Below are 16,997 nucleotides of genomic sequence, written 5' to 3'. Positions count from 1 at the left end.
CATTTTTTATTAGTACGCATGCCGTTTATTATGCTATCGCTCCTACAAACACTCTCTCTCTCTCTCTCTCTCTCTCTCTCTCTCATAAATGCACGCGCACACATACACATTCTTTCTCTCTTTTTCTTTCTTTCTTGCGCGGCTTCGATTAAAATGCCAGACGTCGGTAGCAGAAAGAGATTCGCCGTGATATGCGATATTGTTACGCGTGTACATGTTGTAACTGTCCGGATCCGTGACGGAGTCACGCGATATGCATTATGCACGCACGTAACGCCGCGCGGAGCGGCAGCAGACGCGTTTCCGCCGTCAGTCCCACGATGCAGCGGAGCTCACACAGCTCAGTGGACGACTCTCGCTCGCTTTGTGAGAAACGAGTCATTGACGTGCGCGCCGTTTGCATTTTCGCGTAGGTAGGTATACGCGGAAAAAAGAAACAAGAGGAAAAGGCGCAGGCTATCTCTTCGCGCGAGTTCTATACATTATTAATACCGTGGTGGAAAACCTGGGTTAAATGGCGCGAGCACAATGACGGCGCGTTAATTACACACACACACACACACACACACCGCCGCATCATTATTTTTGACGGCACACTGGTAGCGCAATTTTGCACCTTATATAAATGCAATTACTATCACGAAACTCCAACCGTCCGTGCGATACTCGCGGACGGTTCGAAGCTACTGCGACGAAACCAATGCGATGTTTGAGCTGACAACGGAAATGTATTCCGCGAGTATACGCAATATTCCGCGATATATCTAGCGAGTATAATAAATAGTAACGAGCCCAAATAGAAAGCGCGTCGTACGCGAATATAGATACGTATGTAGACACGAATTTCTAATTCCACGCACGAAAAAGAAAATTGGGAAACGGGTTGATTTGGAAAACGGTGGTTTTGCGTGAGGTAGAGGGAAAAAAAAAAGAGAGAAAGAAATCTTATCTCTCTGAGATATCCTACGGCGATGGGAAAAAAACTCGTCTCGATAATTCGCCAACGCAGTTTTTTTTTCTCGCGCGGCTAATCCCATTTCGCGCCACGCGAAGCCACACGTCGTTGTGTTCGCGAGTGGTGAAAACTAATCGTGAGACAAATCCGACGTCTCGCGCTTTCCCTCTCGCTCGCGAATGAATTTAACACTTTCCTCCTCTTCCCCCTGTCATTGTGTGGCCGCGCGTATAATGAAGGGACTCGCGCGCGATAAGAAGAGCAGCCGCTCTGAGCGTTGCTCTCGGAGGCGACTTTCACCGCGAGCGCGATCTCGTCAGCCACCTGTCGCGGCGCGCCGGCCGGACGACGGAGCGCGAAAAAATGTCGCGATTCGCGATGCGACCCTTCCGCGATGGCCCTGCGATGCCGATCGCGGCGGTTCATTTACGACAGCTGCATTATCCCTATGCGACGCGTCATTACTTTTATTAGCATAATGACAGGCGAACAACTCAATTTGCATGGAAAATCACACAGGCTCCGTAACGAAACTCGCCCGCGGTTCTGTAATAGTCGTTTTATCAGCGTACATATATAGGCGCATATTATATTATATAGTATACATACATACATATGTATACATATATATATATATATATGTGTGTGTGTGTGTGTGTGTGTGTGTGTGTGTGTGTGTGTGTGTGTATAATATTCAATATGTGAAAAGACTGCGGAAAGGCACAACGTACGGAGAGAAGAGGTTTTCTAATTCGAATCCGTAGACGAGAAGACCTCTTCAGGATACTGCGCGCGTTCTCTCTTCGCGCTGGATAATTCCGTATCATCATCGAAATTGCCCTCGATCGTCGTCGTCCTTCTCGTCCGCGGCTTGATTGAGAGTAGTCGAGGATCGTTTGCCACCGCACCTGATCCAATCGTCCATTCGATAATTGGCGCCGGTAATGAGACGCAGGATTACCTGCTCAGATCGTTCAGGCAAATTTTTAAGGTGGAAAAAAGATGAGATAAAAGGAATGGCGCGCCGTTTCTCCGAGGGGTAATAAAAAAGATGATTGCGATATATTGCCCGAAATTGTGTTTCGGGCGGAAACAGTTTGCGAAACACTTGCGCTCGATTCGTGCTCGATTTACGTGAAGTACAGCTGTCTAGAAATATGAAGATAAATGCGAAGTGATGTTCAGGGCGTGTAACGATTATCACGCGATTATTTATCGATCGTTGCTTGAAGTCGACGGATACAAATTCGATGAAGTCTTCGGTGCCTCAATAAGGAAGCGCAAGCTTATCGATGGCATTATACTTCATATACGTCTTAAGATACCATCTTAACGGCGAAAAATACGCACCGTTTTGCATTTTCGACATTATTACAGTTATAGCAGCTATGATTATGGAAATCGAATCGATCATAATCAATATTTTGTTGACTTACTTTTAATGGAATATTTTAATACAAATTTTTTTTCCGTGTGCGTGTGGGCTTGTGTCAAAACTCATTAGCCTCAGCCGCGATATTACCATAAGCTGAAGTGTTACATTACAGAGTAAAAAAATACGTGAAGCATTAATAAAAATGAGAAAAAGGAATATCTTTTCCGTCGTGTCAGAAGGAAAAATTTAAATATCTTTCATCGTTACTCCAATCGGTCTAATCTCATCTGGGGTTTCGAACTTGAATTTATGCATCGATCATCGAGCTAGATCATCGTCCTCGCGACGATGTGAGTGACGTGAGCGCGATTAACGAGGCTGATCGCTCGGATTTTGGCGCCGAACGTTATAAAATGCGACGATCTCTCGGACGCGAAGATACGGATCTGGCGAAATATTATGTAAATAGAGGCGTGCGTTAAAACGCGCGCGATCTACAGCCTGCCTCTCCTGCCTTACCTGCCTACTTTGCCTGCCCGGCAGGAGATACCGAGTGGATGTAAAAGGAGCATAAAGTAACATTTAGCGCGCGCGCTTAAACGAAATTGCTGTAATCCCCGGCCGAGGCGGGCAAAAGCGGGGAAAAGAATCGCGAGCGAAGGGGGCACGCGGGAATAGGGGGAGGTAGCGAGGAAGCGGGAGGGAGGGAGCGAGAGGGCATTAACATACCGATTTACATAATGCGTATAATTCGAGCAATTATGAAGGGAAATATACACAATTTAGTATAATGGCGGATGTTTAGGGCCGGCGCTATATCTACCGCGGGAGATCTCTCCGGTGTGCGACTAGAGAAAGCGCGTGAGAGGAACCCCCCTCCCCCCCCTCCCTTCCTTCCTCCCTCCCTCTCGCATTGCTACGTGTATGTAGACGCGCGGCCTAGTCGCCGAGAAAGGAAGATGATCGTTCTACCGATCGTTCCAGCTCGCTTCGTTAGAATCGAGGGATGGACGAGTTTAAGCGCGATCTAAGGCCACCTTAGCTGACGAGTCAGATCGCCGTGTCGTTGTTGTGTACGAAATGCAGCGAGAACACCCGTGAGATCCCGATAGTACGCCTATCCAGATATTGGCAGGAAGCTAGATAGCGCGACGAGACATTTCGAAATTACAGAGCGCATTTTCGGCGGATACGAGAGCGCAGTGTAGGTAGACGCGTGTGGTATTTCCAGCATGTGATATTTACATGGTATATCTAACATTATTATCTCGATCCTTATACAGCCGGTGCTATAATTGCTCGTGCGCTTGACTTTGAATGATGGCGTCATAAAAGCGAACTTCCTCCGCTTCGCCACGCTCGTCGTGTCTTTCTTACGAAACAACGCGTCATTTATTTTATTTAATGAAATTTCGATTGCCCAACTGTAATAGCTAACAATGTAATAACGCTCGGCTATTATTTCGGATTCTTTTTATGGGCGATAAAAGAAAATTTATTCCATCAAAGTTAGCTCTGAAGGATATCGATGCGGTCATTCTTTTGTCTTAAGATACTTATCACATCGCTACCAATTACTAACTATTGTACAATCTTTTGATATTCAGAATTACAGACTACCGATTTGAAAGGGCGATAACAATCTAATTATATATATAATTCTATAATTAATGCGATCTGTTCTATCGGCGAGAAGATTTGAAAAAAATGACTTAAAAAAATGGAATATGCATATTAATCGTATAAATGTTTCAAGAAACTTGACGGCTGAATCGTCCCTCTTCAATCACGAAGACATTCGAAAGAGTCTAATGACAAGGCATCTTCACGCCATCTCTCACTCAGAAGGACGTTGATTGATATGAACTGGCATCTCTAGCATACTTTAATTTGTGTTTTTCACACGACAAATATGAATTTTTCCAAAGTGGCTGATTAACACGTTTCTCGTTCGAGCTGTCAGGCACCGGCATAATTATGACGAAAATATTGTGCGAGATAAACATATCTTTCCGCTCCTAATGAATAAAAATGTAAGAGATAAAGTAACAATGTAGTTACTTTTTAACGAAGTGCATAATGACCGCGCAAATTTCCTGCTCGTATTTTCCTGCGTTCCTCGCGCGCGTTTAACACTAAACATACATATCTATAAAAACATATTCCACTTACTTATGTACGTTTTTAGTATACTTCAGATTGATTTGATATACAGATATACGTAATCATAGTCATAATTATGTATGTCTTACGTACGTCTTAATAAGAAGGAATTACCGATGTGTAAAACGTACAATTTACAATTTGGCCGAATCATCGAGTACTTAATCTCATACTTAATCTCGTTGATTGGCGTACAAGTCTTCTCGCGCAGAGAATATCACATTATTATCGCGAAATGGTCTTCCATCGTATCGCACGCGATATCGTAACAATCAGACGATCACGATTAATGGTAATATTTCTGGAATTCCACGTGAAATGTGTTCACCGAAAGCGGATAACGGTTCGTGGATACGACTAACGAGACGGGCCACGTTTATCAGTTGTACAGTACAGTACGCGCGTACGCGGTCTCATTCCAATTAGCGTTACAGGCTGAGCTAATTGCTCGATATAAATCGCCACGACTTAAAAAGTGAATGAATAATTAGGCGGGGCCGCAGGTGTTCGACTTCACATATGCGCGTTTGAATTATTTTAACGCAATTCGGAGATCCCGATTCTAATGATGCACGGCGCCTCTTTCTCCTTATTATCGCCGGCGGTTAATAAGAAGGGACGACCCGCTCTTTATGCGCGTTCGCTGCATCACGCTCGCAGCTAATAGGGCCCATTAGCGTACGCGAATCGCACGACGATCGCACGTCATCGACATTTAAACGGCAATTATCGAAAGCGAGACGGAGGATAACTTGTCTCTTCGATTAAAACGCTTCGTCCGACGCTACTTTCAATCAATATACTTTTTGCATTTTTTTTTTCCTTGCGTAATATTAGTCTTTTATTAATTTATTAGTACATTCAAAAAAGTGCTTGTCGAAATGCCAGCGTAGCGGGACTTCGCGTTTAATTTAATTTTTTTTATAATCATAAACGTCGGTCGGTGGATCAGAGTGGTACGGTGGTAAGACGACGGTGGCTGGAGGGTGGAGGCTCGAGGGGGTGAGAGAGGGCGCAGGAGGACTGTCTGACTGACTGACTGAAGGAAAAGGAGAACGAGGAAGAGAAGTCCGTTTGAGACTCGCGCGTATCTCAAGATCTATCTGAATAATAACGTGTACGACAACATGTCAAATTATACAGAACCGCGACACACACGCAGATCCCTAAAACTCACACATTCGCGTGCGGCCGCATACGTACGTCCGTGCGTGCGTGCTCGCGTGCGTGCGTGTCGCGCGTTCGCTCCCATGTCGGCGGCATCGGCGGACAGGAGGGAGCTCCGGGGGAGGGGAGGGGAGGAGGTGGTACGGAGGGCGACATGTGTTTCGCGGTGGCGGTGACTCTCTACAGCAGTTTTATAATTGCCCGACTCGTTGGATATCGTGCCCGCTCGTTGGACGAGATTCGCGAAACACCATTGCGTTTCCACCGACGGGAATCGAGTCGATCTTAACCCCGCAATCTGCCCTTCCTCCTCCCTCAATTATTGCCTTCCTCCGTCAGGGCCGCTGCTTGTTGAAAAAAAAAATTTTTTTCTGCTTCGAAGCTTCTCCCAAAGAGAATTCTACAAGGTGTTCTGTTACAATATCATATGCGGAGGAGGAGGAAAATGATTTGAATAAAATGTGAATATTCATATCTTACGAAAGTTACAAAGAGTTTCTAGAGCTTTGGTGCTAGCTAGTTTAGTCGGAAGCTTACGTTTGCAGTCTTGAAAAATAGGAAAAAATCTAAGTACTCCGCTTGAATGAACTTTGTATAAACTTGGGAAGTGGAGAAATCTACTTTGATAGAAATCAGATCTTTCAGAATAAGTCATCAACGCTTTTTACACGCGGTTCTTGCAAGTTGCACCCAGCGTCGCACGGTAATCCCTTCTTACTAGAAGGGTATGACTGTTCTTGCCTTACGACTTAGCCGACCCTGCGCATTTTCCACCATCTCGTCACGGAGCTACCGGTGACAATTAAATCACAGCTCCCGCTTGATCATGACGGATCGCCGGCGCGGTCTCGCGCGCGCGCGCGCGCGCGCACGCGTGCGTCGTTGCACGCTTCCGACTACTATTTTGCCTTGGAAATCTACTCGAGTTTTCCAACGTCTCTCGGCGGATCGCACAGATATCGCGATCCTTGTTCCGATGGTCTGCACGCGTAGTCCAACCCTTAAGCCTTATTTAAGCGACACGGTATTCAAAGCGATACTCACGTGGAAAGAACATTTGATTTTGCTGAAGTCTAAAAATCTGCCTGAAGATAAAAATCTGAAAATAATTTTGTCGGGCCGTAGTTATATAAAACGTTAAGTGATGATGATAACGCTGAAGCTTTTTGTATTCTCAGCAATCAATCTGAATATTCTATATCATTATTTTGTTGACCAAACAAGATTATTTTCAAATCTCTGTATCTGTCAAATTTTTAAATACTTTAGCAAAATTCTGTTCTTTTCATGTTCACAAAAGATGCAACAGAGTCGAGAGTATGACAATGTATGGCAAAGTGGCGTCGATGTTATGATTTTCGAGAACGACATCGGCGCGTTAAAAAAACGGAAGTTCGAATAAGCCTTTATGGTACGGCGACATTATGCCATATCGCCTGGCCATCGCCGTCCGGTACACGATCGTCGGCCGCGAACCAATGGCGTGATTGCTGCCTGTCAACAATCGTCGACGTATATACCGGCGATAATTCGTCTCCACGCCGGTCCGCCGCAACGCGGTAATGACAACGATGATGGATCTGCGGCGCGACGCTGAACTTTGTTTGCTCGGGTGGCCACGCGACGTATATGCAAATCGTGCTTGCGCGTTTGCGCTATATAAATAAGGTCTTAATTAATGCTAACGAGGCTGACGCGTAGATACGTGTGTAACTATCGTCTTTTCTGTTTCACGCCTCGTGCCCGCCTGCCACGCATCCCGGACGGACGGATATATGCATACTCATCGTGGATCACCGCAGTATGTAAGTGCGATGTTTTATTAATATTTGTTACGATCATTTATCATGTACCACGAGGAAGTCACGTGCGTGGTCGCCAATACAAAGGACAACCGAATTAGAAATGATTAACGGCAGTTTCAGATTAGTGGATAGTAATTTATCATCGGAAATTAGAGAGAGACTGATTAAAAATTGTCTACCATTGTACGCGCGCGCGCGAACAGATCGGAGCTCTGTATATTTTGACTTGAATAGAAAATAGCGAAAATTGACCGCTGCCATTATTCCAAGAAAGTACGCGCTCACCGGCTTTCGCGGGAATTATCTCGTGGCCGCGCCGAGAATCTGGACGAGCACTCGTTCTCCCAATTATCGGTTATCGTCAATCGAAATTACTTTATCGATCTAAAGCGCTGCTTTATTAGCCTCGCCAGCCTGGCCAGCACGGCGGCTTTCGATTACTCGGCAATATCGGCTTGTCTGATGTTGGTGCTGCTTTCATTATGTGGAATATGAGCCCGTGCTAGAGCTCTCCTCTCGGCGACCCTTCGGCGCCGCCTATCTTTTCACCTTTCTACCGGCCACTCGTACCGATCCGCGCGATCAGCTCATGTCTGGAATTTCTTCGCGTAAGTTTCCGCTCAAATCGGTCATGCAAAGTTTCCTTCGTCGTAAAATTGGAAAGCATAATTTTTCAGAAAAAAAGAAAAAAAAAACAAGTTTCTGAACTTGTTCTTAAAAAAAAAAAAAAACGTATCACGTCATCATTTTTCTTTTCATTTTTTGACGCATTTAACATATTTAATAGCGCACACAGATATATCTCTCGTTTAGAACGCGAGATATCTATGCGGTTGACTATGAACAATATGACCGTGGCTTGAAACACGGCGGAAGAATGGCAGGGGAGGGAAGGTAATCAGGTATATGGCGGAACGTACGGAGGATTCGTATGGGGTCCACGGGCACCCATGAACCGTGGACTCTGCGGCCTGCGGTACTGGGCCGAGAGTACGTCGGGGCTTGGGGTTAATACGGTGGCCGGTGATGCACGACCGACGCAACGCTGCGGGCAGAGCGGCTGACCGCACGCCAGCTGCCCAATGCCGGTCCGACCTGCCCGCAAAAATCTGTAGCTGACCCTTGTGCCCGCGCGCGGAGAGTTGTTGCGCGCCGCCTCCTCTTCCCCGAAGCCGGCACCCTCCGTATCGTGTTGCGTCCTCTCGCATTCGGGATATTACTCTTGTACGCAGCTATATCGGCTCGCTCGGTCCATCACTTAATACCATACAGGGTGTTTCCAAATTGCTGCCGGGCGAAATGTCCAAGGACACTCTGCGCTCCAAACTAAATGGAAAGTCCTGGTAAACGTGGCCGCTTGTCCGAGAATACCGTTTTAATCGAGTCGATCAACGTCGAAAGAAAAGAAGTATATATATATATATATATATATATATTTCATAAATTTTAAATGCCTAAAACACTTGGATGAAACTCGAAAAAATATAGATGATGATAAAAATTAATAATTTTAATTAAAAAAAAAAGTGCTTTTCATCTGTGAATAATATAATAATTCTTTTTATTTTACTTTATTTTAATTTTTTAAACTGGAGATGTATATGTACATAAAATCAATCTAGGAATTAAAAAGCATAAAATGTTTCATCATTTAATTCACTCGCGAATTTTCTTTTTACGTAAGTCTTCGGAATATCCGCACAACATTACAGCGGTTATCAGAGATATCGTTAAATTGCATATAAAATTTTATTAAGTCCGATGCCGCTTCGCGTACGCGAAAGCGCGATACTCGGGATAATGGGGATGGTTGCAACAACGGACGATATTGGAATTTCACGCACGCCTGCACGGCAGCAGAGGTAATTGCGTTAAACGACGCGAATGCGTATGCGACTTCTGGTGCCTATTTCTGTGTCAACCCGTACCCCGCGCTACATAAATAATGGGATTCTCATCGCGCCTCTCGCCTGGTAACAACGACAAAGGAAAACGGCGTGGCCGATCCCTCCTATTATGCGTCATCATTGTCAACCGTACCTGGCCATCGATGCGTCGTCGTTATCACCGTCGTCATCTCGATCGCCGACAGAAAACTGAACGCCCGCCGACTAACAACGCACTCGCGTGACTCACGCGCGCCATATTAATGTGACGAATTCTGGAGTTCCGGCGGGAACTTTGCTTTCCGAGGGATTCGGCGTTCGATTCCTCCTCGTGCCTCCTCGCGTCCCTTATTACAAATCGGTTCCTTTGCATTCACGAGTCGGTCGCGTTAACGGGCTCTGCCCTCCCAGGTTGTATTTCCAAAAAGCGACAAGCGTGCCATACGTGAATGCTAATGCTTTCTGACTCTCGTCTTCCGTCAGCTAACGAGGGATATCAGGATGTCACGAAACTGCACGATTTTGCTGGAATTTTTTTCGGTTATCATCGCTCCATGGTTCGGAGTTCGATCTTTTAACGTGTAATTATTCACGTGAAAAATTTGCAGATATTTCGAAAATAATGAATATATATATATATTCTAAGCTCTATGAATTTTTTTTATAGTTACGAGATTTACTCGATCTACTTTCTCACTTGGAACTTGATTTTTCAACGTATAATTTGCAGACAATATTTCGAAAATCGAAAATGATATATATTCTGAGCTTTATAATTTTTTTTTTTTTTTTGGATACGACTTGCTCGATCGACTTTCTCATTTTAATACTGACATTCGTATCACAGCTGATCTCGAAATATATTCGCGAACTCTTCGTCGAGGAATGCCTCCGCCCTGTTTTTATAAAAATAATATTTTATTTCTACGGAAAGAAGACGCGGATTACGAAGGCGTTAATATGCAATCTCGAACGAGGTACCCATGTCTAAAGACGTTTCGCGTGGGAAAGATTCTCATTCAAGCGCGATGCGCTTCCTATATAACTCGATCGAACCTGAGGGCCCGGACGCGCATCGCAGTAATTTAATTGACGCGCGCTGAAATTGCCGCAAAAAAAATTCATCTCTTCCTTTAATGCTCCCTTTCCTTTCCCAGCCAGATACCAGAGCGAACGTCCACGCTTCCCACACTTTACGCGAACGCGTACTGATTCGCTCGTAATTAATAACGCATCGTCTGCGAGGAGAACTTCGGCACTTTGGCACTACAAAATTCGTTTTGTATCAATTTTTCAACTCTCGGATAACAATTATGAAAAATAAAACGGCGGAAGAGAGTCGCCTCGAGAGCAGATTTACCATACCGCGTCGTACTAAATCTCTTCGGCTAAATCTCGTAAACTGTTCAGCAAGGGACTATTCCGAAGCTCGGCGCCACGAACAATCCGAACGGTCGTCGGAGGAACTGATCCTGTAACTTCCACAAAAGCGTAACGGAGGGAAAGTTTGCCGGTCGTTACGTTTCAAAAGGGGACTGGCACGAGCGAGTCGCGCAATCGGATTAGCATCGCCACACGACCAAGTATCGTCTCGTCTCGTCTCGTCTCGTCTCGTCTCTCGTCTCGCCGCACTTCTCGGACCACTTCCGTCCGGCGGCGAGTTCACCTCTCGTCAGGTAAAATCGGTATCTCTATCTGCGGTTGGAGAATCGAATAGTGTTTAAAATGATTATCATAAGGGCTCATTGCCGCCGGCTTTAACGGTGATACTCTATTGTTGACTGTTTGGCGCCACCGTTACCTTTTCAAGAACGGATTCCAAGCATGTCTAATGTTCTACGAGCCATTTCCTAACATTGATTTTACGCTTTTTTTCTTGCCGGATTATTTGGGATGGTCAACCGGCCGGAAAAACTCTCTTTTCGAGTGCTCTGGTCTACTAATTTGCTTTCGGTAACGACGAAATCTTGGCTCGTCATGAGGAAACGACCGACGCGGCGTCTTCCTCTGCGTCTTCCGTGACCGAAATCCAATTTGCATGCAACGCAGGTAGAATGGACAAGGTAATTGGTACACAGTAAGGGATTACAGATCCACACCAAGATAATGGACATATACATCTAACTCGACAGTGATATTGATATAGTGCGCTCAAGAATTCCAATCAAACGCAAAGCAATGAATATCACGCTGCCAAAAGTCAAAGTGTTGAATCAAGTTTAAAATCATAAAAAAAATCTTGAATTATATAGTTCAATCTTTATTTCAAACAATTTTTCTACTATAAGTATAATTTTTTTATAAATATCCCCCTGCGAAAATGGAAAAATATTAAAATACGTAAAGTATTCCAACAAAAGTAAACAAGGTAAATCCTTTTTATAAGAAATCTAGTGAAGTTTCTTCCTTTACAGAAACAGAAATAAACTTGGACATTTGAATGTGACTTGGCGTAGAAAAGAAATTCTCCGGGGACTTGCCTCGTGACAGTAACTTTCTAAAGATTGATTGGTCGAAGCGAATCATTTGGAGCGTCTCTAAGTAGAAGCGTCCCCCGCGATTATGGTATGGGAAGAAGAAGAAGAAGAAGAAGAAGGAACGGAGGGAGAAGAGAAGAAAAGAAAGAGGAAGAAGAAAAGGAAGAAACAGATGGGAGAAGAGGAGGAGAGGCCGAAAAGAAGAGGAAGGGTGCTCACATAAATACGTACGCAACGCAAACAAAAACCCACCAAAGGACCGCGCTCGTGGCAGATACGATCTTGCGGCATGCAGATACGAGCATACTAATCTCTCCGAGAGGTCTCTCCGGAGAGGAAACGGCGTTCTTTTGTTGTATCCATCTATGAAATATATTGGTGTCTACCCACACATCCGGGACGCGGAGGAATGATTCAATATGATTACGGCCACGAGAATTTACGAGGATTTCTCGTGGTACTGGAAGATCGTCTAGAGATCGTAAACAATGCTGCAAGGCAAAAAGATGCAAGAGCCGTATGCAAAATGGCGAAAACAAGATTCATCATTCTTGATTAAGCACGTTAGATAACGGTGTAAGAGAGAGAGAGAGAGAGAGAGAGAGAGAGAGAGAGAGAGAGAGAGAGAGAAAGACTGTAGAAAATAACACATTGTGAAATCGTCCAATCGTACAATTCTGTCGAACGTTATATTGTGCAATCGAGAGGTGTCCTATTGCAAATTGCAATGTCCACGGACTGATACAGGACACAAGCGAGGGCCTCTTCGCCATCGGATTCGCGCTGCGGCAGGCGGCAGTTTCAATTCCGAGACGCCAATCCAATCATGTAAATCAAGGATTGGCATTATTAGCGGCGGCAATCGAACTCGGCTAGGCCAACGGTAATAGTTAGTGGAGAGCGTGCGTGGAAGCTACCGAGTCTGAGTCGAAGGTAGAAGGGCTCTCTCTCTCTCTTGATCCCAAACGAAGGGAGCAGCAACGTCCAACCTAATCCCGGGTTTACCTAATCGCCTACTCCCTCCGTCCCAAACGCGGTTCGGCAATTCCGCTCGTTCGCAAAGCGGCTTACCCTTTCACTCCTTCCGCCGCTCTCTCGCCCGGAGCTTGCCGAGAGCTTCTGTATCAATCGACGAGCCTTTGCAGATCGTTCGCGATCGATCTCCGAATCGATTTTCTCCTTTGCACGATCGATGTAAGATCGATGTAAGACCAGGCTAAAGTAGCTAGAAGAATCAGCGGAAATTTATTCTCCAGGCACGTGTAAGTGTTATTTTATATATGAGCTAAGTATATAGCTCGTAGCTCTTAGATTCAAAGAAGATAGCGGTAAGAGATATTTACGAACACTCGTGCATGCTTTCAATCTAGGCTTTTAATAGGATGAACCTTGTAGTGCTTTATAGCAATTTTTGAAGGAGTTCCTTCTATCATGGAAGCTGCAAGGGGGTAAGCCCCTATGCGAAATATAATCGACACACGACCGATAATTCCTGACGGTGGATCGGGGAGGGATGCAGGATGGGATACGATCGAACGAAAGCGTAAGCTGCGTAATCCCCCGTGAAATACCGTGTTGGATCGAGACGACCGAGAACTTTGCCGTACGCCCGAGGACATCGGGGGGAGGGGGGGGGGGACATCGATTATTCGCGGGAAACCGCCCCCGTTAATCGTTTAAACTCCGCTGCAGGTGAATGTATGCATGCAACGTTCGTGCCCGCGGCGGACACCCCTGAATCTCGTGATTCACGAAACCGCCAGAGGATCCCATAGATTCGTTGAATATCGATATTTGGCGCCATAAGAATTCGGTATCGCTGACGCTAAAGCAAGTTGAACAATATATGCATCTTGTCGACGACAAAAATCTGGCGCGTCGAGGCTTAGAAAATTATCCCCGTCGCGAGCTAAATAAATTCTAAATAACATTACGAATACGCTGATAATCGGAATACTTTAATAAATAGCCGATTAATCGCCGAATATTTTTTGTTTTTGATTGTATTTAAATTTTTCTATTTTTTCGATTGCGGATTCTTTTATTTTTTTCTATAATCGCGAATATTTCGGTAACGATTCTACGTCGCCTGACTTTCTCCGGGAATTAATTTCCGGAGAATTTGTGAAAACGGGTCATCTTTTGTTCGCGACGTCGCGCTTCCTTTTCAGCCTCCAACGGAATAAATTCACCGCGTCCGGTCTCTCACGGTCACACGTGTAAGACGCGGTCGCGGACACGGACGTTCGCTCGATAGCTCGAACGGCTAGTGAAATTGTTGACTACCGATGCTCATCGGACCGAATCAACGTTCACGAGGTAATGGACGTGGCTGATGGCAATGTCTTGTCGCGTCGCGGCTCGTCGACGCCACCTGCGACAGCAGGGGAAAACTCACAGGGGCATACTTTGCGCGGATTTACTTGGTGATTTTACGTCTTCGGAGTCTTTAAATGCCGATCGTTTAATTTTGTAAAGCGAAACGCGAAACGATATATATAGGCCGTATCGCTCGCTTTCCCTCGTCCGAAGTCGTTCCACGTTCTTTTTTTTTCCCCCTCTTTTAAACATTCCGACATAAACGATTGATGGTCGCTATTAAAATTTTTATTAAGCGGACGGACTACGGCTTCGGCCTCGTTAAAATGGAATCCGGAATCGGGCGAATAATACGGCCATTTTTGTGTTTATCGCGCTTTAATTGCGCTTGCACATCATCGCAGGTGTGTACTGTAACGCGAAACCACGTTTGCAGAAAAATTAATATTCAAAAGGGATATCGCAAGGTGGTAATCTGGGAGAGAATTAAAGGCTCGGTAGCCGGGATAGAGATCTTCGTGCAGTCACAGCTCGTTTGAGCGAGTGCCTCAAGTGATTTCAGTTACACCTCGTTTGCGCGATCCACTAGCGGCTCTTATTATTTCCTCTCGAACGAGGAAGCAATTTTTTTCAATTGTACCACCGTAGTGATGGATCGCAATTGTGGGCCTGATGGCGACGGATAACATTGTGCGATCGTCAATCCACGGTACTATGATGATAAGTCAGCTAGTTGCGCGAGGAGCCTACATAATTACGAATGTTTCGCAGGTGAACATGCGATATTTAGAATACAACAACGTTCCCTGCTCCCCCCCCCCCCCCCTCGATCGAGCAGGATTCAATCCGGGTAAAATACCACCGGCGATGTATAATACAATACAACTCGAACATCATATCATTAATTAAATGATACGAAACTGGACATGACATATGCCGGCGCTAATTTCGGGAATGTTGCTAATTTAGCATGTCCTCCCCTCTTCATCGTGCCGTGACTCGTTCGCGCGAGCTTTGGAAATATTCGCGTAAATTTACTTTCTAATAGATCTTCCACTCGGACGCCTCCGTTGGCTCCTGGGGTCCGTGTTTACCCGGCGTGGAGGTGGAATTACGAGCGAAAAGAAACGGGAGATAACGAATAAATCACGAACCACGGCTTCTCCACGTTATGCTAATGACACCTCCTGCATCCTGTGTATCCTTCGCGCAAGACGCGAAAGTTCAGGCCGGCACGCCATGCGGCGGTCGTTCTTCTTTTTACGGGACTTTGGGTAACACACCTCCTTGACGCAATTGCAGGAAATAAAACACTCTCCCTCGACATCTCTCTACGTTCAACGCGGCGCGAATCTTTATCGCAGCGTCGGCTGAATCGACGATAACCGGGTAGCGCGAAAGATTATTCGAACAGTTCGAATATCGATTCGAACGACGAAATTTTCTCGTGCACGGCGAATTAAATAACGCGTTAAGATAAATCACGGAGACTGGAGAAGAAAAGAATGTTTCTTTCGATATAGCTATTTTTTTTAACGTTATCTCCCTGTCTGACGTTGTTCGTCAGAATCTTTATGCGCGATCGTCGTCGCGGGCGTGTTCATCGGGCGTACGAAGGTTTCCGCTCGTCACATCGCGGAACGTCGCGCGATCACGAATTCATGACTAATGCTGGCAATCGGGCACAGCCCGGCCGAGGTGCACGTAAAAGCAACAGGACTGATCAACAGGCGAAGACACGCGCCATCGAGCACGCGCCGATAGATCTGACATCTCGACGCCCGACGCCATACACGTGACCGGAGGCTCGTTACCCGGCCATCTTTCTCCCTCCTTCCACCTCCGTCACCCTGTGGTCTCTTCCCGTCGGAAGACACGCGCCCGACGCCGACGTCTCCCCCGATTTCCCAGAATCAGTCTTCGAAAGATCGAATCGCGCCACGCCGCTGAATCCGAACGACCCACCGCGAACGTTCACGAGAGTTTCGTGAATCGGTCCTTCTCTCTCTCTCTCTCTCTCTCTCTCTCTCTCTCTCTCTCTCTCTCTCTCTCTCTCTCTCTCCATCTCGTTCCCTCTTTCTCTCCTCCTCTCTCTTTTCTTGCACAAATTCACGAGATGGACGATGGAGTTAAGGAGCGCGGGCTGAGATCTGTTAATACTCGTAATCCCCGTGTTCGTGTGATTATCTGCGGTAGAAACGATTAATGCTCGATGAGCCGGGATGTCTGTCTCTCTCTCTCTCTCTGAGAGAACTCGATCTCTTCGGCATTCGGTATTCGGTATTTCGCTTCGAGTACATTAACAAGTGAGATATCGAATCTACGCCACAGCGATTATATAAATTTAATAAATTTCATATTCTACAGCGACAGTGTTATCAACGTAATAACGATCGTGCCAATTAGCTCGGGTTTAAAGGCCACAGGCTTATTAACACCCGCCAGAAATGCCGGTGAGAAACGAGTGTCAGAAGTCCCGGGCGTGACGAGCTGCATCACGAAATCCTATCTTAATAACGAAATCACGCGAAGTCCCGCTCCCAGCGGGTGACTACTGCGCGGCTCGACTTTACTCGGAGCTCGAGAGCTTTAGAGAGGGAAAAATTTGGGCCAGGGAAGCCAGCGCGCTTAAGGAGGACTCCTTCGCATACCAGGCGGCGGCGAAAGAGGATCCCACGGGAGAGGAGAAAGACCGGAAAGACCGGAGAGGAAAAGACGAGGCGAGGCGAGAGGCGGGAGGGACTCTCTCGGCCGCGACGCCACGACGGCCACTAAATATTGTGTTCGCACAGAGAATACAGCTCTTGGGACACGTGTAAGCGGGGGACCGCGGGATTCCGTATGAGCAGA

At 46.0% G+C, this 16,997-nt stretch overlaps 1 protein-coding gene across 2 annotated transcripts in view; it reads left to right on the top strand.

The window, feature by feature from the left end:
• Nucleotides 1-5,808: 5,808 nt before the first annotated feature.
• LOC105431964 (uncharacterized) overlaps nucleotides 5,809-16,997 on the top strand; it is a 28,081-nt gene continuing 16,892 nt past the window's right edge. The window contains exon 1 of one of the 2 annotated variants that reach the window (XM_089076888.1): nucleotides 5,809-7,465. The gene's annotated coding sequence lies outside the window, so the exon portion shown is untranslated. The remainder of the gene's footprint in view (nucleotides 7,466-16,997) is intronic. The other variant, XM_089076892.1, reaches the window with a different exon arrangement.

This window comes from Pogonomyrmex barbatus, unplaced genomic scaffold (genome assembly GCF_055798465.1).
Source record: "Pogonomyrmex barbatus isolate J1 unplaced genomic scaffold, ASM5579846v1 scaffold2, whole genome shotgun sequence".
Lineage (NCBI taxonomy): Eukaryota > Metazoa > Arthropoda > Insecta > Hymenoptera > Formicidae > Pogonomyrmex > Pogonomyrmex barbatus.
The sequence above is the reverse complement of the archived record's forward strand: the minus strand, read 5'-3'. Positions and strand labels throughout refer to the sequence as shown.